The 24800-nt window shown below is 43.5% G+C and overlaps 1 protein-coding gene across 2 annotated transcripts in view; it reads left to right on the top strand.

Moving 5' to 3' along the window:
• The first annotated feature begins 7055 nt into the window (after positions 1–7055).
• The window catches only part of LOC117815095 (troponin I, fast skeletal muscle-like), a 29890-nt gene continuing 12145 nt past the window's right edge, over positions 7056–24800 (top strand). Inside the window, exon 1 of one of the 2 annotated variants that reach the window (XM_034686782.1) lies at positions 7056–7159. The gene's annotated coding sequence lies outside the window, so the exon portion shown is untranslated. Of the gene's footprint in view, positions 7160–9719; positions 9739–24800 lie in introns of those variants that run through there. The other variant, XM_034686784.1, reaches the window with a different exon arrangement.

Consider the following 24800-nt stretch of genomic DNA (forward strand, 5'->3'; position numbering starts at 1 on the left):
ATTTTTTGGGGCAATTTTTGGTGTATTTGATTAATTCAAATTATACTGTTTGTACTTTTTTTGAAAATTTACTTTTGCAGATGTTAACCTTAAAATCTTTAAAAAATAAGAAAATAAAGTTACATAAAAACACATGTAAACCAACAATTTTAGAAATTTTAAACATGTTTGGTTATATAAAAAGAATTCTTTAAAATATATTTTTTGGGGCCATTTTTGTTTTATTTGATTAATTCAAATTATACTTTTGCAGATGTTAACCTTAAAATCTCTAAAAAATAGGAAAATAAAATTACATTAAAAACCAACAATTTTATAAGTTTTAACCATAATTGGTAATTCAAAAAGAAAAATTGAAAATTGAATTATTTTTGGGGCCATTTTGTTTCATTAAGTTTCAATCTCAGGTAAACTTCAAGTTTGGTTATTTATGAAATTCAGCTTATAAATAATAAATTAAATAATAATAAATTAATTTATTGAGCTTAAAATATAAAAAGACTACACATCTCTTTAGTAAACAAGTAAAAATTAATTAAAAACAGTTAATATTTGATTTATCTTAGTTTGAATATTACACTCTTGACCTTTACAGCAGGAGAGAAAGGTACACGAACTTTAGTGGATGTTTTATAAAACATCTCTGCTTTGAAGGATTCAATTTAAACCAGTTTTCCATGAACATACAGACTCAGAGTTACAACAATCAGAAGTGTGCAGCTGCACTGACATGAAGGAAATAATGACGGTCTTTTAACCAGATTTCAGAACTAGATTTCAAAGTTTGACTGTCGTTCAAATTCACTTCAAAAATAAATTGGTGCCATTCTCACTCCTCTGATCCAGATTGTCTGCCTCCATGTGTTTCAAATGTTCCATATTAAATATTAAGTTTAAAGAGGGAGAAAAACCAGAACAGTGCAAATGTTTCGTTAGCCTCACAAGCTAACGAAACAGCCTGGAAAGCTTAAGCATGCAAAACTTATAATGCAGCTTTGTTTTTGCAGAAGTATAAATCAGTCTTCAGTCCGTACTAATCCACATCATGTCATCTTTTCTAAACTGTTCAAACATGTGATGATCTTTAATGTTGCTGTCACATTAAACACCAGAGCTTCATGTTCATCCTCTTCATAGTGTTGATTTTATTAACACTAATCCAGACACATTTAATGCTTCAATCTGTATTAAATTTTATGAATTCTGTTCAGATTAGAGAAGATTTGAAGACAACAGAAGAGAATTGTTAAGTGGTGACGTACAAGAGAGACAATAACACCCTGCTAATTGTTTTAAAAGAAACTTCAGCATCTCTCATTCCTTACAGCTCATACTTCAGCTGCTAACACCAACATTACATCTTTTAGGCTAACGTAAAATCATGCTAACGTAAATTCAATCTCAGCCACAATCTAAGCATTAGTGTTTGAGATGTGCGAGTCCCCTCATTGAAGCATGAAAACTGATGCTGGTTTGGGTTTTGTCTCATGGGTTTGTAACACATTAAAGCTGAAACCATCGACTGAAATTAACAGTTAGCAAACATTTTCTGTATTTGTTAGCATTAGCGTCAGAGAAGGGGGATTGTTTCAGAGCAAATACTTGAAAACTGGTCAGATTTCCTGGTTTCAAAGCGTCCTTTACCTTCATGTAGATTTTCAGCCCAGGAGAACTACGTTTGTCACATTCTTTGTAGTTCTTGTGGTTATAAATGTTTACTGTTGGAGTTCACAACCTTGTTCCAGTTCAACCAAACACGGTGAGTTAATGCGCTTTATTATTTTGATTTTAAATGTAGGTGTCTAAACATCACTTATCTAATTGTTTCTTTTACTTCCCTCAGAGATCACATGAAGCCGGACCTTGTTGGGGTTTTCTGCAGAGGTGAGTTTGTTCAATAACATGTTGGACTCTGTTGTATCTTGACCGCCCGTGATGTGTAGATGTAGAAGGAATCTTCATGACACTGGCTTGCTCTGTTTTTAGTAATGCATTTATTACAAGAAAACAATACCAGTATCGGACAAGCACCACGGAATGCCTGGAAGACAGCTCTGCAAATCTGCTGACTCCCAGAATGCTGTTGACCAGCACCTTTTATAGGTCTTTGGGCCAATGTCATAGCCTACTAGAGAGTCCAAACTTATCTTAACCTCTAGTTATTCATTGTTGTCCCCTTTGCTCTGCTAGCCTAAGGGTCACAAAACTTATCCATGCATGTCGCTAAATTGGAAAGGGGTCTCAATCCAATTTCCTTGGAAGTCTGGGGCAACATAGGTTTCTCCTTGACTTGTTTTACGTTAGTTACTTATTTCCTGTCAGATACTTCAACTCAACTCAACTTTATTTATAAAGCACCTTTCATACATAGAAACATGAAGCCCAAAGTGCTTCACAGAATAACAGACAGACAGAAAACAACAGCAATGGTTAAAATTATAAAAGGCATGATTATAAAAAAAATACTTAAAGCTCCTATAAGGAACTTTTGGTTTGTGTTGATTCTAGCGCCCCCTTGTGGACAAAGTGATACCTCTTATCTCTTGTCCTGTAAATGCAAAATTAGTGTCTTCAGACAATAACCTCATCCTGTTGTCTGATAACATTCAGATTTATCACACAATGTGATTATTTGCAATGAAAGCAGCCAAAAAAGAGTGTTCCTAGAGCGAGATATCAATCATCTGTTCTGACACCGACCCCCTCAGAACAGTTTCAGGCATTACAAATGACAACAGAGAAGGTATCGGTGTTGTTGTGGATGGTCTTGTTTGCTTTTGAGGGTCATAAAGAGGCATCAGCATCAGGTTCAGTCTGTTTCTCAGCCAGTTAAAAACTCCTCATAGTGCCTTTAAAAATAAAAGAAAATCAACACAGTAAAATTAATAATGTGAATCTCTCAGCAGCTTCAAAACCAAACTGAAAAGTCTGCTAAAGGACACTCAACACTGTAACCACTGATTTGATACTTTTAACTTGATATACAGTATTGTGTGTGTGTGTGTGTGTGTGTGTGTGTGTGTGTGTGTGTGTGTGTGTGTGTGTGTGCGTTCGAGCGAGCGTTTTATCAATATGATGTTTTAATTGTGACCTGCCAAGGGACTGCAGATGTAAATTAGCTTTAAGCTAACTCTGGTACAATGCATCAAATGGTGACATTTATGTTAAATATTGTACATGGTCCCTTTACAAATAAATCAAATTAAATTAAATTAATTAAATAAGTAAGGGTGGAAAGAAAAGTTGGACTTTGTGAGAAACTCTCTGACCTGCTGGAACCAGAACCAGCTCTGACTCCTATAAATGAGTTTCTTGAGAGACTTTTTGGGCAGGCCTGTAAAAAGGGAGTTGCAGTAGTCGATGCTGCTTGTGATAAAAGCATGAATTAAAATTTCGGCATCTTTCTGCGTTAAAAAAGGTCTGACTTTTGCAATGTTTCTAAGATGAAAAAATGAAGTACTTAGGACCTTGTTGGACCACACATCAATCAATCAATCTTTATTTGTATCGCGCCAAATCACAACAAACGTTATCTCAAGACTCTTTTACAAACAGAGCAGGTCTAGACTACCCCACCTTAATCCATCATGAGCATTGCACATCGCAGTATTTAGCTAGTTACAGTGGAGAGGACAAACTTCCTTTAACAGGCAGAAACCTCCAGCAGGACCAGACTCATGTTAGACAGCCATCATGCCTCGACCGAGTTGGGTCTGGAAAGACAGATAGAGGGGAGTAAGAGAGAGAGGTGATAGTGATGAGACGAGTCGTAGAAGCTGTTGCCGCTGGAGTCCAGCACGTCCGTATCAGCTGGAGTCCAGATCGTCCGCAGCAGGAGGACGTCTACGGCAGCTCAGAGGAATCTACGAGACAAGGGAGCTCAGGGACTCCAGAAAGGTCTATGGTTAGTAACCTTAATGGGACAGGCAGAGTTAAAGTAAGTGATGAGGGGGTTGGGGGGAAGGGGGTGAGCTAGGATCCCAGTGTGTCAGTGCGCCAGTTCCCCCGGCAGTCTAGGCCTATAGCAGCATGACAAAAGCTGGTCCAAGCCTGATCCAGCTCTAACTATAAGCTTTATCAAAAAGGAAAGTTTGAAGCCTACTCTTAAAAGTAGAGAGGGTGTCTGCCTCCCGGACCCTGACTGGTAGATGATTCCAAAGGAGAGGGGCCTGATAACTGAAGGTTCTACCTCCCATACTACTTTTAGAGACTTTAGGTACGATGAGCAGGCCTGCATGTTGGGAGCGTAGAGTTCTAGAGGGGTAACAGGGCACTATGAGCTCTTTAAGATATGAGGGTGTCTGATTTTTAAGAGCTTTGTAGGTTAAAAGAAGGATTTTAAATTCTATTCTACATTTTATTGGGAGTCAGTGAAGAGAAGCTAACACTGGAGAGATGTACTCCCTCTTCCTAGTTTTAGTCAGTACTCGAGCTGCGGACTGCTAGCTAAGCAGTCCTTCAAAGGTTAAACATGCTGACCTGGAAGTCCTGTAAAAATCTCAGTCTGTGACAGAAGTAAGATTCGTCTGTGTGATGGACTTTGTGAGAAACTCTCTGACCTGCTGGAACCAGAACCAGCTCTGACTCCTATAAATGAGAGTAGTGCAGTAATCTGCTGAGCCAGCGCTCACGTATCATGCACTGTAGTGCCAAACGAATATAAAACAAGACCGTCAGACATGTGGCCTTCAGGCTTGTGTTTCACGCCCCCTCGGGACCTTAACTACACAATATTACGCAACTTTGATTGTCCTGATCTGATTGGCCTCTCCTCTGGACTCAGTTCAGTTTGACATGACTCAGGTGTCCGGGTGCATCCTGTAGTTGAAACTTCCAAATGTTATGCACTGCTGAGTTTTGACTTCAGCACCGTATCTGAGTCTGAGTCCACGCACACAGCCTCAACAATGTTTTGTGTTTGGTATCTCATTCCTCCGAGTTACCGCAGGTTATATTTGACCTCTGCTGACGGCCGGATCATATCCTCAGATAACAGCTGCTTCTTCACTTCAGACTCCGGACAGATTTAGGGATGAGCTGCAGAGCTGCAGAAGTTTACATTTTATGTGATAAGCTGTGAAAAAAAAACACAAACACCTGCAAGCATCTGAAAGGAACATCTCCAATCTGCTTTACTGAACATAAAGACAAACTCCTCAGGACATGCAAGTAAGAAATCTTTTTTTTTTAAGTTGTATTTTTGGGGCTTTTTTGCCTTTATTGATAGGACAGCTGAAGAGAGACAGGAAATGTGGGGAGTAGAGAGTCGGGGAAGACATGCAGGAAATGGTCGACCGGCCGGGAGTCGAACCGGCGACCCCTGCAACAAGGACTATAGCCTCTATACATGGGGCACTTAGACCGCAAGGCCACCAGCGCCCTCCCAAGTAAGAAATCTTTGACTTATTAACTCTAAAGAGAGAAAAAGAAGATCTCTTGAAGTGCAAGTTTCCTTCAAATTTAGCGAGTTTTCAGACCCCTCTAGTGGCTCTTTTTCAAAGAAGCAACAAGCGACAAATCAAGCGACTCTTTCTGGTGTTAATTGGAGACTGACATGAAAGCATGTGTCATTCTTAGTCTACTAAGTGTGGAGCAGTGGATGCTGCAGTGAGTCCCTCCTAGCTGCATTCAGAGCAGGAGGCGTTCACCCCTCAGCATCCAGACTGTTAATGTATCACGCATGTACGAAGACACCGCTGGCTGATCCTGCCTACGGTCTCTGTTTGGTCCTTTTAGATAGTTAATGAAGGTTTTATACAATAAACATCTTAAAAATGTTCTGGTTGACTTAGAGGGTGTGGCCTTCTTTGGCGTGACCGTCCACATCCTTGTGATCAACCCACCGTGACACCTGACAGGTTGTCTTTCCTGTCCACACTGGCGTCAGTTTTATCTCTCCTCTGTGACTTAAAGGTGACATATCATGCAAAATTGACTTTCTAATGGTTCTTTACCTGAAATCTGTGTCCCTGTCTACAAACCCCCCGAGAATGAAAAAAATCCATTCTGCCCCTGTTCTGATTTCTCCACCTTTCTGTAAATGTGTGCTGAAACCAGCCGTTTCAGTTTTCAGTGTTTTTCATACGTCACAACGCCATCCGGTCTGTAACAGGAAGTCAGAGCTCGGAGCTTGTTCAGCCCATAGACTGTATAAAATACAACTCAACCCCTCCTCCGTTTTTCATTCCCTGCACACATGTGTGCTAACAAGGAGCTTAGGAGGGAGGCATGCTAGTTGTAGGCTGTCTTAATAAACACAAAGGTCGCTTTGACTCCCCACGTCTGCAGATTTGAAGATCTAGTGGATGATTTTTATTTATCATGGATAAGTGCTAGCGCTAGTTAGCATAGCTACATAGCTACATGTCCTAGCTGTAGCTGTGTACCAAGACACACGTCGACATACTGACAAATAAACAACAAGAAACACTAAATCTGTGACCAATCCTTCATAAAAGGTCCCGCTGCCTTTCTGGCAGAGGTCGGTTTTACTCCCCACGTCTGCAGATTTGAAGATCTAGTGGATGATTTTTAGTTTTCATGGAAAAGTGCTAGCGCTAGTTAGCATAGCCACATAGCTACATGTTCGTAGCTGTGTACCAAGACACACGTCGACATGCTGATAAATAAAACAACAAGAAACACTAAATCTGTGACCAATCCTTCAGAAAGGGCCTGCTACAGGTGCCTCTCCATCAGGATCAGATTCTGGATCAGATTCAGAGGGTTGAAGTAACGTGATCTCTGAGCAGCCGTGTATATTCAGCCAACATGTAAACATTAGATCAACGTGCTGGACAGCCGAGGCCACATCCACTTCCTGAGGGGGCGTGGTCAGAGGGAAAACAGACTGTTCTGAGGAGGACTGAAGAAGAGGGCTTTTCAGGCAGACCAAAATCTGATTTCAAAGTGTTTTTTTGAGCATAAACTTTAAAGACATGTTTTGGGGACCTCTTAGACCAATATATGTTGATGAAAAAAGCGTGATATGTCACCTTTAATCTTCTTCCCTCTGTACTTTTCCCTCCCAGACCAGAAGACAGCGACGTCTGCCATCCTCGCCACAAGATCTCATCGCTGCTGCGTCACATACTCTGATGTCATTACGCATCACCCTGTAGTGTCACCTGATCACCAGCAGAGGTCACTAATGAGCACCGTGAGTACATACCCCACCCGGATAGGCTCCTCAGTCTGACCGAGTGAGACTCCTGATCGATCTTTGGAAATGTTAGCTAAACATTAGCATTACTTGTTAATAATCAGGGATTTTTTTCTACGACAAAAACATGACCAAATGGGCTTTTTTCCACAGAAACACAAGACTCATTCCAAACAGAGCAGGTCTAGACCGTACTCTATGTTCTATTATTAACAAAGACCCAACATCAAGACCGGATCAGATCCAGTCCCATCTTCCAGACAGGACTCAGTCTGATCTCATCTTAATCCACCATGAGCAGAGCACTTTGCAGCATTTAGCAAGTTACAGTGGCAAGGACAAACTTCCTTTAACAGGCAGAAACCTCCAGCAGGACCAGACTCATGTTAGACACACATCTGCTGAGACCGTGTTGGAGAGAGGGATAGAGGGAGATGAAGAGAGAGAGAGAGAGATGATAGTGGGGAGACGGATAGTAGTAGTTGTAGCAGCTGGAGTCTGGCACGTCCACAGCAGCAGAGATCCAGAGGAACCTACGAGACAAGGGAGCTCAGGGACTCCAGAAAGGTCTATGGTTAGTAACTTTAATGGGACAGGAAGAGTTAAAGTAAGAGACAGGCAGAGAGAGGAGAGAGAGGGAAAGACAGGATCCCAGTGTGTCAGTCTAGGCCTATAGCAGCATAACTAAGACCTGGTCCAAGCCTGATCCAGCTCTAACTATAAGCTTTATCAAAAAGGAAAGTTTGAAGCCTACTCTTAAAAGTAGAGAGGGTGTCTGCCTCCCGGACCCTGACTGGTAGATGATTCCAAAGGAGAGGGGCCTGATAACTGAAGGCTCTACCTCCCATACTACTTTTAGAGACTTCAGGTACGATGAGCAGGCCTGCATGCTGGGAGCGTAGTGTTCTAGAGGGGTAATAGGGCAGGATCCACAGACAAAATCCTGAAGCAGCATTGTGATCCAGTCTCCATGCTGGACTCTGCAGACCAGCAGGCTCTCTGTCTGTCACAGATGATCTGATGTTCTATTTTGTTCCAGCTGCTCCAGGAGAACATCATCAGTTTTGTAAAGACCGAGCTGAAGAGGGTCCAGAGAGCTCTGAGTCCAGATTACCCAGAATGCTTAGAGAGTCAGAGGGAGGATGAGGATGAAGAGCAGAGGAGGAGCAGAGAGGCCTTTCTGAAGATCACTCTGCACTTCCTGAGGAGAATGAAGCAGGAGGAGCTGGCTGACTGTCTTCAGAGCAGTAAGAGGATTTGAACACATTGAACATGATGGAGAGAGGAAATGGAGACAACATGGGAGAGGTTTACATTTCAAACTCTGCTGTTAATATGATGCACACATTTGGATCACATCTATGAGCTGTGAGAAACTGTTCACAGCTGGACCAGACTCATGTTAGACACACATCTGCTGAGACCGTGTTGGAGAGAGGGATAGAGGGAGATGAAGAGAGAGAGAGAGATGATAGTGGGGAGACGGATAGTAGTAGTTGTAGCAGCTGGAGTCTGGACCACGTCCACAGCAGCAGAGATCCAGAGGAACCTACGAGACAAGGGAGCTCAGGGACTCCAGAAAGGTCTAAGAAAAGAGAGAAGAGAGGGAGACCAGAAGAAAGAAAAAGAGGAGAAGAAATGGGGAAGGAATTACAGAAGGAAAGGACGGGATGAGGAAAGGAGACATAAAGGATGAAGAAACATGGAGAGAACAAAGAGAGAAGGAAGGAAGAAAGGAAAGAGAAAGAAGGAAGTTAGGAAGGGAGGAAAGAAGGAAGGAAGGAAAGAATGAAAGAAAGAAGGAAGGAAGGAAGGAATGAAAGAAAGAAAGAAGGAAGGAAGGAAGGAAAGAGAAAGAAGGAAGTTAGGAAGGGAGGAAAGAAGGAAGGAAGGAAAGAATGAAAGAAAGAAGGAAGGAAAGAAGGAAATGAATGAAAGAAGGAAGGAAGGAAGGAAGGAAAGAAAGAAGGAAATGAATGAAAGAAGGAAGGAAGGAAGGAAAGAGAGAAAGAAGGAAGTTAGGAAGGGAGGAAAGAAGGAAGGAAGGAAAGAATGAAAGAAAGAAGGAAGGAAGGAAGGAAGGAAAGAGAAAGAAGGAAGTTAGGAAGGGAGGAAAGAAGGAAGGAAAGAAAAAATGAAAGAAAGAAGGAAGGAAGGAAGGAAGGAAGGAAGGAAGGAAGGAAGGAAGGAAAGAATGAAAGAAAGAAGGAAAGAATGAAAGAAAGAAGGAAGGAAGGAAGGAAGGAAGGAAGAAAGGAAGAAAGGAAGGAAAGGAAAAAGGAATCTGCATCAGAGATCCAGAGGAACCTACGAGACAAGGGAGCTCAGGGACTCCAGAAAGGTCTATGGTTAGTGACTGTGAGCAGCACCTTTCGCCAGTTGGTTCACGTAGCATCAGTAGTGCATACTTTCCGTTAAACATTTAAAAATGTCTTAAAGAACCTTGTTTGTTTTCCTGTTGGCCTTGTGAATCCTCTCCTGATGTTCAGACGGGCTCAGACTTCAGAGAGATAACGTCCTGACTGATGTGCTGCCAGGCTTACGTTCCAGTGAAAGGCTCAAACATCATCTTTATGGTTGGTCCTTTTTAAAACGAGAGGTTGTCAATCAGTAATATCAGCTGCTCTCAATGTCACACCCTTTAACACCTTATAAATAAAGCAGGTGCTGCATCAGGCTGCGGTGCTAAGGCGCTAAGTTGCTTATTGGGTTACAATTTTAATTACGATCAATGTGAGAAATACTCTTTGATGTGTCCTGAGTGACACTGGTAAAGATAACACTGAGACTTCATCACCTTTTTATCCACTAACTCTTTGTTACATGATGAGTTAGACATTTCAGAGAGAAGTTCTAACGAGACACTGGTGCGAACAAGAAGTCCTCTACGCTGGTTTCGTAGGATGCTACCCTTGAACTGGGACGCAGCTTGTGGCTTTCACAGAACACTTTCAATGTAATGTCCTGCCTCCCAAAATTCATCCCATCCACCAACCAAGAGTCTCACAGGGACGACTTCAGGGCTCATTCATGCTCCCCTTACATACGTTTAAAACTGTGTAATCATCACAGCCCTCATACGTCCATGTGTCCTTAGCGTTGGAATGGAAGCAATACATCCGTGAGAGGGTCAAAAGTTCATGACCCCAACAAACATGGCAATGATGATCCAATTAAAGTTACTAACCATAGACCTTTCTGGAGTCCCTGAGCTCCCTTGTCTCGTAGGTTCCTCTGGATCTCTGCTGTAGATTCCTTTTTGGGGTCTTTCTTTCCTTCTTTTTTTCTTTTTTTCTCTTTCTTTCTTTCTTTCTTTCTTTCATTCTTTCACTCTTTCTTTCTTTCTTTCTTTCTTTCTTTCTTTCTTTCTTTCTTTCTTTCCTTTTTCTTCCTTCCTTCCTTCCTTCCTTCTTTCTCTCTTTGTTCTTTCCATGTTTCTTCATCCTTTATGTCTCCTTTTCTTATCCCGTCCTTTCCTTCTGTCCTTTCCTTCCCCATTTCTTCTCCTCTTTTTCTTTCTTCTGGTCTCCCTCTCTTCTCTCTTTTCTTAGACCTTTCTGGAGTCCCTGAGCTCCCTTGTCTCGTAGGTTCCTCTGGATCTCTGCTGTAGATTCCTTTTTGGGGTCTGTTATTCATTCATCCTTTCTTTCTTTCTTTCTTTCTTTCATTCCTTCCTTCTTTCATTCCTTCTTTCTTTTTTTCCTTCTTTCTTTCTTTCTTTCTTTCTTTACTTCTTTCTGTCTTTCTTTTTCCTTTCATTCCTTTCTGCTTTCTTTCATTCCGTCTTTCCTTCTTTCCTTCTTTGTTTGTTTGTTTCTTTCATTCCTTTTTTCCTTTAATTCCTTCTGTAATTCCTTTTTCTTTCTTTCTTTCTTTCCTTCTTTCGTTCTTTATTTCTTCATTCCTTCCTTTCCTCCTTCTTTCTTTCTTTCTTCACTTCTCTCTTTTCTTCTTCCATCCTTCCTTTCTTTCTCTCTTTGTTCTCTTCATGTTTCTTCATCCTTTATGTCTCCTTTTCTTTTCCCATTTCTTCTCCTCTCTTTCTTTCTTCTGGTCTCCCTCTCTTCTCTCTTTTCTTAGACCTTTCTGGAGTCCCTGAGCTCCCTTGTCTCGTAGGTTCCTCTGGATCTCTGCTGCTGTGGACGTGGTCCAGACTCCAGCTGCTACAACTACTACTATCCGTCTCCCCACTATCATCTCTCTCTCTCTCTCTTCATCTCCCTCTATCCCTCTCTCCAACACGGTCTCAGCAGATGTGTGTCTAACATGAGTCTGGTCCTGCTGGAGGTTTCTGCCTGTTAGAAGAAGTTTGTCCTTGCCACTTGCTAAATGCTGCAAAGTGCTCTGCTCATCAATCAATCAAACAAGCTTTATTTATAGAGCACCTTTCATACAAGTCAAATTCAACCCAAAGTGCTTCACTGCGGCTGAAAACAAGAATAAAGCAGAAATAAAATAATGTAAAGACGTATTAAAAAAACAAAGATGGATTTTAAAATAGAGACTAGTGCACACCCAAATTAATATTAAGAATATAGATAGTTAAAATAAATAAATTTGCAATGGGTAAGGATTAGAGTTAAAATTAATATTAAGGCTAAAAATAGCAATACAACTGAGTAGATAAATTAAAATAATTAATAAATAAATACAAATATAATAAACAGTTAAAATTAATAAAATAATAAAACATTTAAATCAATATAATATTAAAAAGTAGGTAATAAAATTGTTAAACCCTACATAGAAGCCAGACTGAATAAAACAAAAAAATAATGTTTTGAACATTATAACAAGTGTGCGTTATCCTGATATATCTGTATCTGATAATCCCTGGTGACAGGCTATAAATCTAAAAGCAGAACGTCTCTGCAGGTGGCGGCATTCCTGCCACGTCCACGCTTGAACCGGGACCAGATGGTGGATGGATCTAAACAAACTTTCTGCTACATTAAGACCGTGAATCAAACTCCATGTAAACATACACATATAGTTATGAATGCCTGCACATAGTGAGGAAAGGCCACACGCTTCTCTCGCATTTCCAAAACCCCGGTCCGGCCGTTCAGGACATTCCTGAGGCTCGAGTTAAACGCCGGGCGTCTCGGTAGAAAACAACTGCCCGTCTCTCTGACAGAATCTGACCCCCCAGCATCACCCTGCAGCGCCACATTCCCCGCGTGAGTCCATCTTCTCCGCTGTCTGCACTTCACACAGATCTGTCACCAGCTTTACCTCGCGGCCTTCACGCCTATAGTCCGACCCGCTAAGTGCTTATTGACACTCCGACTGGTCGGCTGGTCCGAGGTGATCTCTGGGTAAGAGTTAACCAGGAGATTTATTACTCTGATGAATGTTGACAAGATTCAGCTTCACATCAAGTCCAAGCGTTTACATGAAAACATGTCAGACACGTTTAAAAAGCTGTTTAACATTTTGATCTGGAGTTCATTCTGTTTGTTAAATAACAAATACAAAGCACACAGGATGATATCAAAGCTGGTTTTAAGGTACCAAAGAAACCACAGACTGTATAAAGCATGGACTAAGCCTCAGTGAAGTCCCCAGAAGAGGGTCTTTGGAGTCAAACAATGGTGGCCGCCATATTGGAAATGGTGGCTCCATCATTAGAAAATGACCTTAAGGGCAGCCGTTAAATCTGGGGTTGGTGTTCAGATTTAGATCCACTTTTTGTTCTCCTGGTTAAAATGATCTTGATGTCCTGATGGTAATCAATACATAATGTGTTCTTAAAGAAGAGGTAAAAAAAGCTGCTATCTACAGCCGGAGTAAACCTGGGAAAACACCAACCAATCACCGCTTTTGGGTGCCAAAATTTTAAACCAATCAGATCCCGTCCTGCCGTTCTGCCCGCCTCCTGCAGAGCGTACATTTCCCCGGCGTTCACTCCCCGTCTCCTGCCTCTGCTTCCCCTGACTCTACTGACCGCCCCTCTCGCTCCACCTCGGACCTGTCCCCTCTGACCCCATGAGGGTCTTTGCTCAGGACTGTAGTCCGGATCAGAGTCTAAAATGCTCTCACCACGGGGGCTCTGACAAGCAGAAGAATGAATGACATTCAGTAAGTCCTACAGAAATGTAGATGTACTGTAGCGTCCGTCCAACAAAGCAACAATCAATGTTTGAATGAATGAAGAACTTCTCCTCTTGTCTCTCCTCTCTCCCGCTCACACACTCTACACCTCTCCTGATGCCTTCACTGACCGTCAACACTGTAGGAATTAAGAACATCTACACTGAACAGGTTTAACAAACAGTAGAGCTGTTACAGTGTTATATATGTGTTATAACTTTTCTCCTGATATCGTGTCACCATGACAACTGGATAATGCTAGCATGACAGTTGTGAGTGCTAACAGCAGCCATGTTTGTTTGTGTTTTTAACTTTCACTATGAGAATGTTTTGGTGAGGACCGGTTTTGAATCAGTCACCATCATATGGTCGCGGGGGCGTCGCTTTGGAGGAGCTCCGAGGGGTTAGACGGAGTCATGAGGAGATGCTACATTCAAATTCATGCTAGTTTTCCCAGACTACCAACCCCAGCTTCGATATTGGCAATCACAATAGGGGTTGGAAATCAGCAGGTGACTCATGATATGACACAACACAAAATACATGACTGATGATAAATATGGTATCATGATAAAGATTCTACATACTGATATATCAGGATACAAAATGCCTCTAATGCTGCTTTTATGTGAGTTTTATATGCATAACAACAGCTTTTAGTAAAGAGAGTATAAGAAAGGAACTGTGTTCTGGTGTACACTGTAACCACCTAAATCCCATGTTGTCTCTAAATCCTGTGTGAGAAATTGGACGTAGGCTGTTTCCGAAACGGCCTGCTACATACTACTTACTAATGTAGTAGGCAGTAGGTATTGCCTACTACATACTGCATTTGAATTTAGTATGTAGTATGACTGTTCTGTCCGATCTGTCATGCAGCATGCTGAGCCAGACTTCGCTGGATTTCCGGTTTCGGAAAGCGGAAGTAAACAACGGCGAAGCCGATAAATAAAAAGCTTATTTAGCATCCATTTATGATTTAAAAAGTTAGGAAGTGGTTTATATGTAATTTGATAACTTTCACAGCACCCAAAAACGGATTTCCTCCCGTCAAAAAATGAGGAAAAAGAAAAAGCAGAACGAGCGCTGTGCATTATGGGAACAGTACGCGAGGCAGACTGGTCCGATGCACACTGAGATATTTTCCCGAATCAGTAGACATCCGGGGAGTTTTGGCATACTGCAGATTTTGCTCTTGTTCACATACTACTTACTACATACTGAATTTTGGACATATCAGTACGTACTGCTAGTATAGTAGGCGATTTCGGAAACAGCCGTAGTCTCCGTGACATCACCCGTCTGTTTCTGAAGCCGATTGTCGGCGGGTGCCATATTGGAAACGCTGAACTCAACCTAACGTCTGTGGAGCTAGTGCGAGGTAAAGAGGAGGGCCTGTCAGTCAAGTCAGCCACGCCCTTATATGGGCAAAACTCGTACGTTTTTTTCGGACTTAAGTTATTCAAATTCACCTTGTACGGTGTGTGCTGATACAGAAATGAGCTCCTCAGACCTAAACTGTTTTTTGAACCAGGCTGTAAACATGTTTATTTTAAAGATCGTCTTCTTTGAATGGGTGTGTATGTGGTTTCCGGTGTTTCTGCAGCCAGCCTCTAGTGGACGCTTGAGGAACTGCATGTCCGGCCCCCTTTTGGTTGTGATTTTAACTTGTCCACGTCCACACCTCAGCACTCGCTGTGACAGAGCTCTCCAGGCTGTGGCCCCCAGGCTCTGGAACGCTCTGCCGATATCCCTGCGCTCTGCAGAATCTGCAGATGTTTTTAAGTCTACATTAAAAACCCACTTATTCAGGGAGGCTTTTAGTCGATTCTCACAGAACTTTTAATGCTTTTAAGGATCATCAATCAATCAATCAATCTTTATTTGTATAGCGCCAAATCACAACAAACGTTATCTCAAGACGCTTTTACAAACAGAGCAGGTCTAGACCACTCTATGTCAAATTATGAACAGAGACCCAACACCAAGACAGGGTAAGACTCAGTCTGACCCCACCTTAATCCATCATGAGCATTGCACATCGCAGTATTTAGCTAGTTACAGTGGAGAGGAAAAACTTCCTTTTAACAGGCAGAAACCTCCAGCAGGACCAGACTCATGTTAGACAGCCATCATGCCTCGACTGAGTTGGGTCTGGAAAGACAGATAGAGGGGAGTAAGAGAGAGAGGTGATAGTGATGAGACGAGTCGTAGAAGCTGTTGCCACTGGAGTCCAGCACGTCCGTATCAGCTGGAGTCCAGATCGTCCGACAGGCAGAGTTAAAGTAAGTGATGAAGGGGTTGGGGGGAAGAGGGTGAGCTAGGATCCCAGTGATGAGACGAGTCGTAGAAGCTGTTGCCGCTGGAGTCCAGATCGTCCGCAGCAGGAGGACGTCTACAGCAGCTCAGAGGAATCTACGAGACAAGGGAGCTCAGGGACTCCAGAAAGGTCTATGGTTAGTAACTTTAATGGGACAGGAAGAGTTAAAGTAAGTGATGAAGGGGTTGGGGGGAAGGGGGTGAGCTAGGATCCCAGTGTGTCAGTGTGCCAGTTCCCCCGGCAGTCTAGGCCTATAGCAGCATGACAAAAGCTGGTCCAAGCCTGATCCAGCTCTAACTATAAGCTTTATCAAAAAGGAAAGTTTGAAGCCTACTCTTAAAAGTAGAGGGTGTCTGCCTCCCGGACCCTGACTGGTAGATGATTCCAAAGGAGAGGGGCCTGTAACCTCTGTCATTTTTATGTTGCCTATCGGTTTTATCTCTCTTTCTGCATGTCTTGTCGTTGTAAAGCCCTTTGTGACTGTTGTCTGGGAAAAGCACTATAGAAATAAAGTTTACTTACTTACTTGATTGGTTGATAAAGTTTACAGTCAAGATTTTCAGACATTTGGAGAGTGGAGAGTGGATGCAGACAAAACCAAATTGATGCTTTTTTCTACTTCAAATGAGTCCCAAGAAAACGTCCCCTCGATCGTAACCTCACAAGGGAAACCCATAGAACTTGTCGCTGATTACAAATGCTTGGGTTTTTTATTTTCGATAGGGAGCTTTCATTTAAAACTCATATATCCAGCCTGGTCTCCAAACTTAGGGTGAAACTAGGTTTCCTTTACAGGAATAAATCCTGTTTCTCCCTCAGAGCGAGGAAACTTTTAGTCTCTGCAACATTCTTGCCTCTTATTGATTATGATGTTTTGTACTTGGGAGCCTCGGCTAAATGTTTGTTGTCTTTAAATAGTGTATATCACTAAAACTAGGAAGAGGGAGCACATCTCTCCAGTGTTAGCTTCTCTACACTGACTCCCAATAAAATGTAGACCAGCATTTAAAATCCTTCTTTTAACCTACAAAGCCCTTAAAAATCAGACACCCTCATATCTTAAAGAGCTCATAGTGTCCTATTACCCCTCTAGAACTCTACGCTCCCAACATGCAGGCCTGCTCCTCGTACCTAAAGTCTCTAAAAGTAGTATGGGAGGTAGAGCCTTCAGTTATCAGGCCCCTCTCCTTTGGAATCATCTACCAGTCAGGGTCCGGGAGGCAGACACCCTCTCCACTTTTAAGAGTAGGCTTCAAACTTTCCTTTTTGATAAAGCTTATAGATAGAGCTGGATCAGGCTTGGACCAGGTCTTAGTTATGCTGCTATAGGCCTAGACTGCCGGGGGAACTGGCACACTGACACACTGGGATCCTAGCTCACCCCCTTCCCCCCAACCCCCTCATCACTTCCTTTAACTCTTCCTGTCCCATTAAAGTTACTAACCATAGACCTTTCTGGAGTCTCTGAGCTCCCTTGTCTCGTAGATTCCTCTGAGCTGCCGTAGACGTCCTCCTGCTGCGGACGATCTGGACTCCAGCGGCAACAGCTTCTATGACTCGTCTCATCACTATCACTTCTCTCTCTTACTTCCCTCTATCTGTCTTTCCAGACCCAACACGGTCTCAGCAGATGTGTGTCTAACATGAGTCTGGTCCTGCTGGAGGTTTCTGCCTGTTAAAGGAAGTTTGTCCTCTCCACTGTAACTAGCTAAATACTGCGAGGTGTAATGCTCATGGTGGATTAAGGTGGGGTCAGACTGAGTCTGATCCTGTCTTGGTGTTGGGTCTCTGTTCATAATTTGACATAGAGTGGTCTAGACCTGCTCTGTTTGTAAAAGCGTCTTGAGATAACGTTTGTTGTGATTTGGCGCTATACAAATAAAGATTGATTGATTGATTGACTGCGCGCTGAGGTTTGTCACGGTTTGCAAACGCCTCACTCACCACTGTGAGCTTTATGTCAGAGTGGCCGTCCCTGAGTGTGCACAGGCAAACACATTGGCTTCATCTAATTTACAAATGTCTCCTTGTCTTGGTCCCGATGTATTTATGTGTTTATCTTCAGAGATCAGGAAGTCACCATGCCTTGCGCTCCTGCGACACTTTGCGGATGTGTGTTCCCCCGTGTTCGGACAGAGTTCGGTAAGAGAGCGTTCAGTTTTGCTGCTCCTACGGCTTGGAATAAACTCCAGAAGGACTTGAATCTGTCGGATCTCATCTCTCTGGACACCTTTAAGTCTATCTTAAATGAAAGACAGACCCCAGAACAGTGCCTGTGTTTTTAAAATGCTGTTTTGTATTCACAAACTGCACTTTACTTGAAAATAAGTTGCACTTTTTAAATTATTATTGTTTGCTTCTACATACTGTCTGCATATATGTTCCATGTTGTTGAGTTGTGCCATTTATTCTGACGTGTGCTGCTGACCTCTTGGCCAGGTCGCCTTTGAAAATGAGGTCTTGATCTCAATGGGACTTATCTGGTTAAATAAAGGTTAAGAAGAAGAGAGTGGACGCTCGAGGAACTGCATGTCATGCAGCTTTTGTCATGCTGCTATAGGCCTAGACTGCCGGGGGAACTGGCACACTGACACACTGGGATCCTAGCTCACCCCCTTCCCCCCAACCCCCTCATCACTTACTTTAACTCTTCCTGTCCCATTAAAGTTACTAACCATAGACCTTTCTGGAGTCCCTGAGCTCCCTTGTCTCGTAGGTTCCTCTGAGCTGCCGTAGACGTCCTCCTGCTGGACTCCAGCGGCAACAGCTTCTACGACTCGTCTCATCACTATCACTTCTCTCTCTCTTACTCCCCTCTATCTGTCTTTCCAGACCCAACTCAGTCGAGGCATGATGGCTGTCTAACATGAGTCTGGTCCTGCTGGAGGTTTCTGCCTGTTAAAGGAAGTTTGTCCTCTCCGCTGTAACTAGTTAAATACTGTGATGTGCAATGCTCATGGTGGATTAAGGTGGGGTCAGACTGAGTCTGATCCTGTCTTGGTGTTGGGTCTCTGTTCATAATTTGACATAGAGTGGTCTAGACCTCCTATGTTTGTAAAAGCGTCTTGAGATAACGTTTGTTGTGATTTGGCGCGATACAAATAAAGATTGATTGATTGATTGATTGATGTCCGGCCCCCTTTTGGTTTTGATTGGTTGGTAAAGTTTAGGGTGAAGATTTTCAGACATTTGGAGAGTGTTTGGAAACTTTCAGGAGTGCGTGTACGTGAGACGAAGGATTTAAGTAAATGCTAACATGCTCAGGAGTTACCCGGGTTTTGTACAGAGTGACACTGAACTTGAGGCGTATCTACACTGTGTAACACTTTATATTTCTAGGAGGTAACTTGAGGCTTTAATTGTGCTTTTATCCTCTGAATGACTCGACCTTTCTCACCTTAATTTCACTTCTGTTATTCTCTCTTTTCTGTACGAGTCTGATCTTTTGACAACATTCACCTGCAGAATGTTTGACAGAAAATGAACCTGAGGATAGTCTTGAAAGATATCAGTAGCAATGAGGACTTCATGAAAACTCAGATCATGGTCTCAAGTGTTTTATGATGGTCCACATGCTGCAGGAGGTATTCCCGCTCAGGTGAATTCTCCCTGAGAGGAATCTTAAGCGATTGAGAAAAAAAAAGACAATAGGGTTGGGGGTGCTGATGGGTGGGCGGGTTTTATACAGGGGGGAGGGGCAGATGATGGGGCATTGGTGCGCCAAGGCTCCCCCCCCCCCCCTCTCCCGCCTCCCTTCCACCCCCTTATTTTAATGCACCTCACTAGATACTGATATAGGTAAAGACATGGGGTGGGGGGTGTGGGTTGGGTGGACCGGTTTTATACTGGGGGGGGGGGGGGGGGGGGGGGGGCAGATTGTGGTGCAGTAGTGCGCTGCGGCTCTCCCCCCTCTCTCCCGCCCCCCCATCCGCCCCCCCCCCCTATTTTAATGCACCTCACTAGATACTGATATAGGTAAAGACATGGGGTGGGGGGTGTGGGTTGGGTGGACCGGTTTTATACTGGGGGGGGGGGGGGGGGGGGGCAGATTGTGGTGCAGTAGTGCGCTGCGGCTCTCCCCCCTCTCTCCCGCCTCCCTTCCTGCCCCCCCTATTTTAATCCACCTCACTAGCAAACATACATACAACAAAAAAACAAACAAAACAAAATTAAAATCATATCACACACACACAGATCAGGTTTGGCGGGGCCTTGGTGTCTGGCTCGGCCCTACTCGTTGGGGGCCCATTGGGGCTGGGTGGGTGGCTGGTGTCCCTGTCACCCTCCACCCCCCTGCTGCCCCCTCCCCTGTGGGGGCCTGGTCCGCGGCTGCCCTCGGGGCCGGGTTTCCCGGGGTTCCCTCGCGGTCCTCTTGGGGGGGTGGGGTGGTGCGCAGCTGGGGGGGGGTGTTACTACGGCAGCCATTGCGGTGTCCCTCCATGCCCCCGCGGCCTGGTCCATCAGTCGCAGGGCGTGGGTGGGGGGCGTGGGTGGGGGGAGTGGTCGGGCCGTCTGGGGGGGGCAGGTGGGATTGGCCCTGCCGCCTCCGCCCTCCCTCCGCTCCGGCGCGCCGGTTGGTGGGCTCTGGTCCTGGTCCTGGTCCTGCCCGTCTGCCTGGCTGTCTGCTCCTGGTGCCGGGCCCCCTCGGCCCTGGTGGCTCCTTTGGCTCCGTCTTGGGGGGCTGTGGGGGCGGTGTTGTGGGGGTGTCCCTTGGGGGGGCTGCGGGATCTCTCCCCCCTCGCCCCCCTTTCCTCCTACTGGGTGACCTGGGGGTCGCCCTGGGTGCTCCGGCGGTACCTGCTTGCTTCCGGTCTGGGTCCTTGGCTCGTCCCCTGGCCTGGGTCTCCCGCGGCGGGTTGGGTCCTTCGGTCTGACTGCTCTCGCGGCCCGGGTGCCGAGCCGTACCGCTCGGCTGATCTGACCCAAGTGGTTTCATCTGGACCAGTGGTGGTCTTGTTACACAAATAGAACACAGCACGGCGGCAACCCTCTGTGACCCAAGCTTCAGTAGTGATTGTGGACACTAAGGGTTGCTTCATCATTAGGATCACCACACGGATTTTTTTTTTTTTGGCATCATGGTGAGATGGTCCCTCTCCATCTAAGTGTGTTAGGTCTCTCTCTCCTTCTCTCTCCCTGTCCCTTTGTATATCCTTATGTAATCTTTCTTTCACTTTCTCTTATTTTTTTTATTTTTTTTTGGCCCACCTAGGTGTGCACGCCCTCTTTTACAGAACATGATATTAGCTGCCAATAAAAGATAGGCCAGAGTTCTAAGAGGGATGGTGATGGTCGCATGCACACAGTCACAAGCACAGAAGAAAAAGGTTTTCTTTCTTTTCTTTTGCTGCAAGAATAAATTGCATTAATATTTGACAGTTTGTGACAAACATGACACAAACCAGAAATATATATGCAGACAAGAGGAAGAGAGAGAGAAAAAGAAGAAAAAAGAAAAAGAAAAAAAAAAAAAAAAGAGAAAGAATGCCGTTTAAGTGCAACATCATCCTCATGGAAAATCTCCCTCGCTGCCTCCCCTTGACTTCCCGCCCACGTGTTTTCTAACGCCGTGTGAATCCGAGAGGGACTTCTGCAGCCAGAGAAAGGTCTGGAAGGAGGGCAGTCCGACGCTCGGATAAGCAATCCAAGATGAAATGCTAACCAGGCCAGCCGACGATTGCTTGATATTTATAGACGGCAGAGATGTGAGGTTGTTAAGCTCTTTATTTGGAGCAATAGTTAAAAGAGAAATCTCAGTTTCATCGTGTTACTCAGCTCACAGGATTCTGGATGCTTCGGGTTTATCGTGTCTGTGACACTTCAGGAAATATGAGACGGCTGGGTTTGATTTTTCTGATATCATGTTTTGAAAACTTGAAGACAGAAAAATGCAGCCCAACATTTTTCAATCAATAATCACCTGTTGTAAGAGGTAAACATGAGTCATACTAAGAATAAAACTTGTATTTCAGGTATGAAATCTGGCGCTAATGAGTGTGTCCACTCACTTTGCTCATTCGGACTGTCTTTAAAATACGATTAATTCTTTAGTCTACTCAAGTTCTGTCAAATTAGTTAATTTAATATTTAAATAAACCTCAGAATTGATGTCTACTGGCTGCTAAAGGTGGCGGCATGCCAGAAGTGTCAGATAAAATGTCCTGTGGTGCTCATCATTTAGTCGTGTTCAGATTAAACACAAATACAAAATGTACTTGTCCCGTATGTTGATGAAAAAGCACAACTTTAAAGTCCATTACTTCCCCCAGAGGAGATTTGTCCGATCGAATAACCGTAAATACATTTAGTTTTCAATCAATCAATCTTTATTTGTATAGCGCCAAATCACAACAAACGTTATCTCAAGACGCTTTTACAAACATAGGAGGTCTAGACCACACTATGTCAAATTATGAACAGAGACCCAACTTCAAGACAGGGTAAGACTCAGTCTGACCCCACCTTAATCCATCATGAGCATTACACCTCACAGTATTTAGCTAGTTACAGTGGTGAGGACAAACTTCCTTTAACAGGCAGAAACCTCCAGCAGAACCAGACTCATGTTAGACAGCCATCATGCCTCGACTGAGTTGGGTCTGGAAAGACAGATAGAGGGGAGTAAGAGAGAGAAGTGATAGTGATGAGACGAGTCGTAGAAGCTGTTGCCGCTGGAGTCCAGCACGTCCGTATCAGCTGGAGTCCAGATCGTCCGCAGCAGGAGGACGTCAACGGCAGCTCAGAGGAATCTACGAGACAATGGAGCTCAGGGACTCCAGAAAGGTCTATGGTTAGTAACTTTAATGGGACAGGAAGAGTTAAAGTAAGTGATGAAGGGGTTGGGGGGAAGAAGGTGAGCTAGGATCCCAGTGTGTCAGTGTGCCAGTTCCCCCGGCAGTCTAGGCCTATAGCAGCATGACAAAAGCTGGTCCAAGCCTGATCCAGCTCTAACTATAAGCTTTATCAAAAAGGAAAGTTTTAAGTCTACTCTTAAAAGTGGAGAGGGTGTCTGCCTCCCGGACCCTGACTGGTAGATGATTCCAAAGGAGAGGGGCCTGATAACTGAAGGTTCTACCTCCCATACTACTTTTAGAGACTTTAGGTACAACTAGCAAGCCTGCATGTTGGGAGCGTAGAGTTCTAGAGGGGTAATAGGACACTATGAGCTCTTTAAGATACGAGGGTGTCTGATTTTTAAGGGCTTTGTAGGTCAAAAGAAGGATTTTAAATTCTATTCTACATTTTATTAGGAGCCAGTGAAGAGAAGCTAACACTGGAGAAATGTGCTCCCTCTTCCTAGTTTTAGTCAATACTCGAGCTGCGGCGTTTTGTCAGTGGAGAGCTGGTTAATCTGTTATATGAGTCTCAGCTTCACTGTTAACAGTGACATCACACAGAGGCTGCACTTCTTGTGTTTTACTCGTGATTGATGATCATAGACTGTATAAATATGGACGTAGTATCCGTGACGTCACCCGTCTGTTCCTGAGCGCTGTTTTGAAGCTGATCGGCGGCGGCAGCCATATTGGAAAAGTTGAACTCAACCAGGCAGAGTGTGACGTAAAGGGGCGGAGTTTGAGACTCCTAGCCAATAGCTATGTGTTCCCGCCTGTGAGTCAAGTCAGTCATGTCCTTATTTGGGCAGAAACTCGTAATCTTAATATCTTCTGAACCGTCACGTTAGAAAAAAACTCACCCCCCGTACAGTGTGTGCCGGTAGAGAGATTAGCTTCGTAGGGCCAAGCTGTTTTTTGAACCAGGCTGTAAACATGTTTATTTCTCCTGTAAAGATTGTCTCTTTGAATGGGTGTGTATGTGGTTTCCTGTGTTTCTGCAGCCAGCCTCTAGTGGACGCTCGAGGAACTGCAGAAAATTCTGTCCTGTGCAGCAAATTCGCACTTTGCCGTTAACTTTGTGTGTAGTACTGTCTTGAAAAAATGTATGTTCCTGTTACGCCTCCACAAACTTTCAGCCAGTGGTTTATAAAATGTTTCTCTTTACATGAATACATGAAGAAATGTCCGTTTGTGCCTGAAGCCTTCACACTTCAAGACTTCTGCTCCACCACGCGTTGGTGAGCTGTCCATGTGAGCTCTTGATGTAAAAACAAAAAGTGAAGGCCTCTGTGATTCATGTCAGGACGTTGTACCTTCATGGATGACCCCCTCACAGAACCCTCTGTGTGAGGTGAAACATGAGGGAAAGTCTCTGTGAGACTTAACTCTTCGTGTCTCCACGTGTTAATAACTGGGCTCTTAGCTCTTCGTTAGCCCGCCTGCCAACCTTTGGCCCCGTCATATATCCGGGGGTGTCAGGCAGCTGTGGTTATTCCCTCTGTGAAAAACTACCCCAGCTGAAATCTGTAAATGGAGGCGGCGGCGGCGGTGGTGGGGAGATGCAGCGATCGGGGTGTGTGCCAAATATAAGGGATGAGTCATTTGTAAGGAAACCTGCGTCTCCAATGTGATGAGAGATCTCCAGAGGACAGAGACGAATGATCACGGATCGCAAAATGAGATGCTTAAAGCAACGTGAGCTGAAGTTAGTGTGTGACAGGTGGTTCGTCATGAACTCTGGAGTAGATTTTTGGCTTTCAGTCAGTTTTTCAGGATTTTCTAGATTCCTCTGTTCTCCTCTATACGCAAAGAAAAACAGTCAGGTATTTATTTTCTGTTTCTCAATAAGATTGGAGATCACAGCTTTGTGAACTGTGAGGCAGACTGTGGTTAGAATGATGCAAACTGGAGCTAGTGAACATTTTATGGCTTTTTGATGTTCCAGAGTTTTAGGCTCTTTCCAACAATTTCGTACAATTTTTTGTTGTTGATTTTACATTTTTTGTTTTTTTACTCATTTTTTAATTTGTTTTTTTTGTGCATTTTGTTTTGTTATTCGTTTTTCATACAATTTTTTTTAGTTTTCGTACAATTTTATTTATTTATTTTTCATTTTTTGTACCAGATTTTTAATTTTTTTTGTTTTGTTTTTCGAACAATTTCTTTTCACTTTTTTGTCTTTGTACAATTTTTTTCATTCTCGTTCAATTTTTCTTTTTTTTCTACAAATATTTTTTTTATTCATATGAATTTTTTTTTTAATTTTTGTTTTTGCACCATTTTTTTTCATGATTTGTTTTTCGTACACATTTTTTTATTATTTGTTTTTGTAAAAAAATATTTCATTCTCATATAATTTTTTTTTTCCTAAAAATATTTTTTTATTTGT

This window comes from Notolabrus celidotus, chromosome 6 (assembly GCF_009762535.1).
Source record: "Notolabrus celidotus isolate fNotCel1 chromosome 6, fNotCel1.pri, whole genome shotgun sequence".
NCBI classification, from domain to species: domain Eukaryota; kingdom Metazoa; phylum Chordata; class Actinopteri; order Labriformes; family Labridae; genus Notolabrus; species Notolabrus celidotus.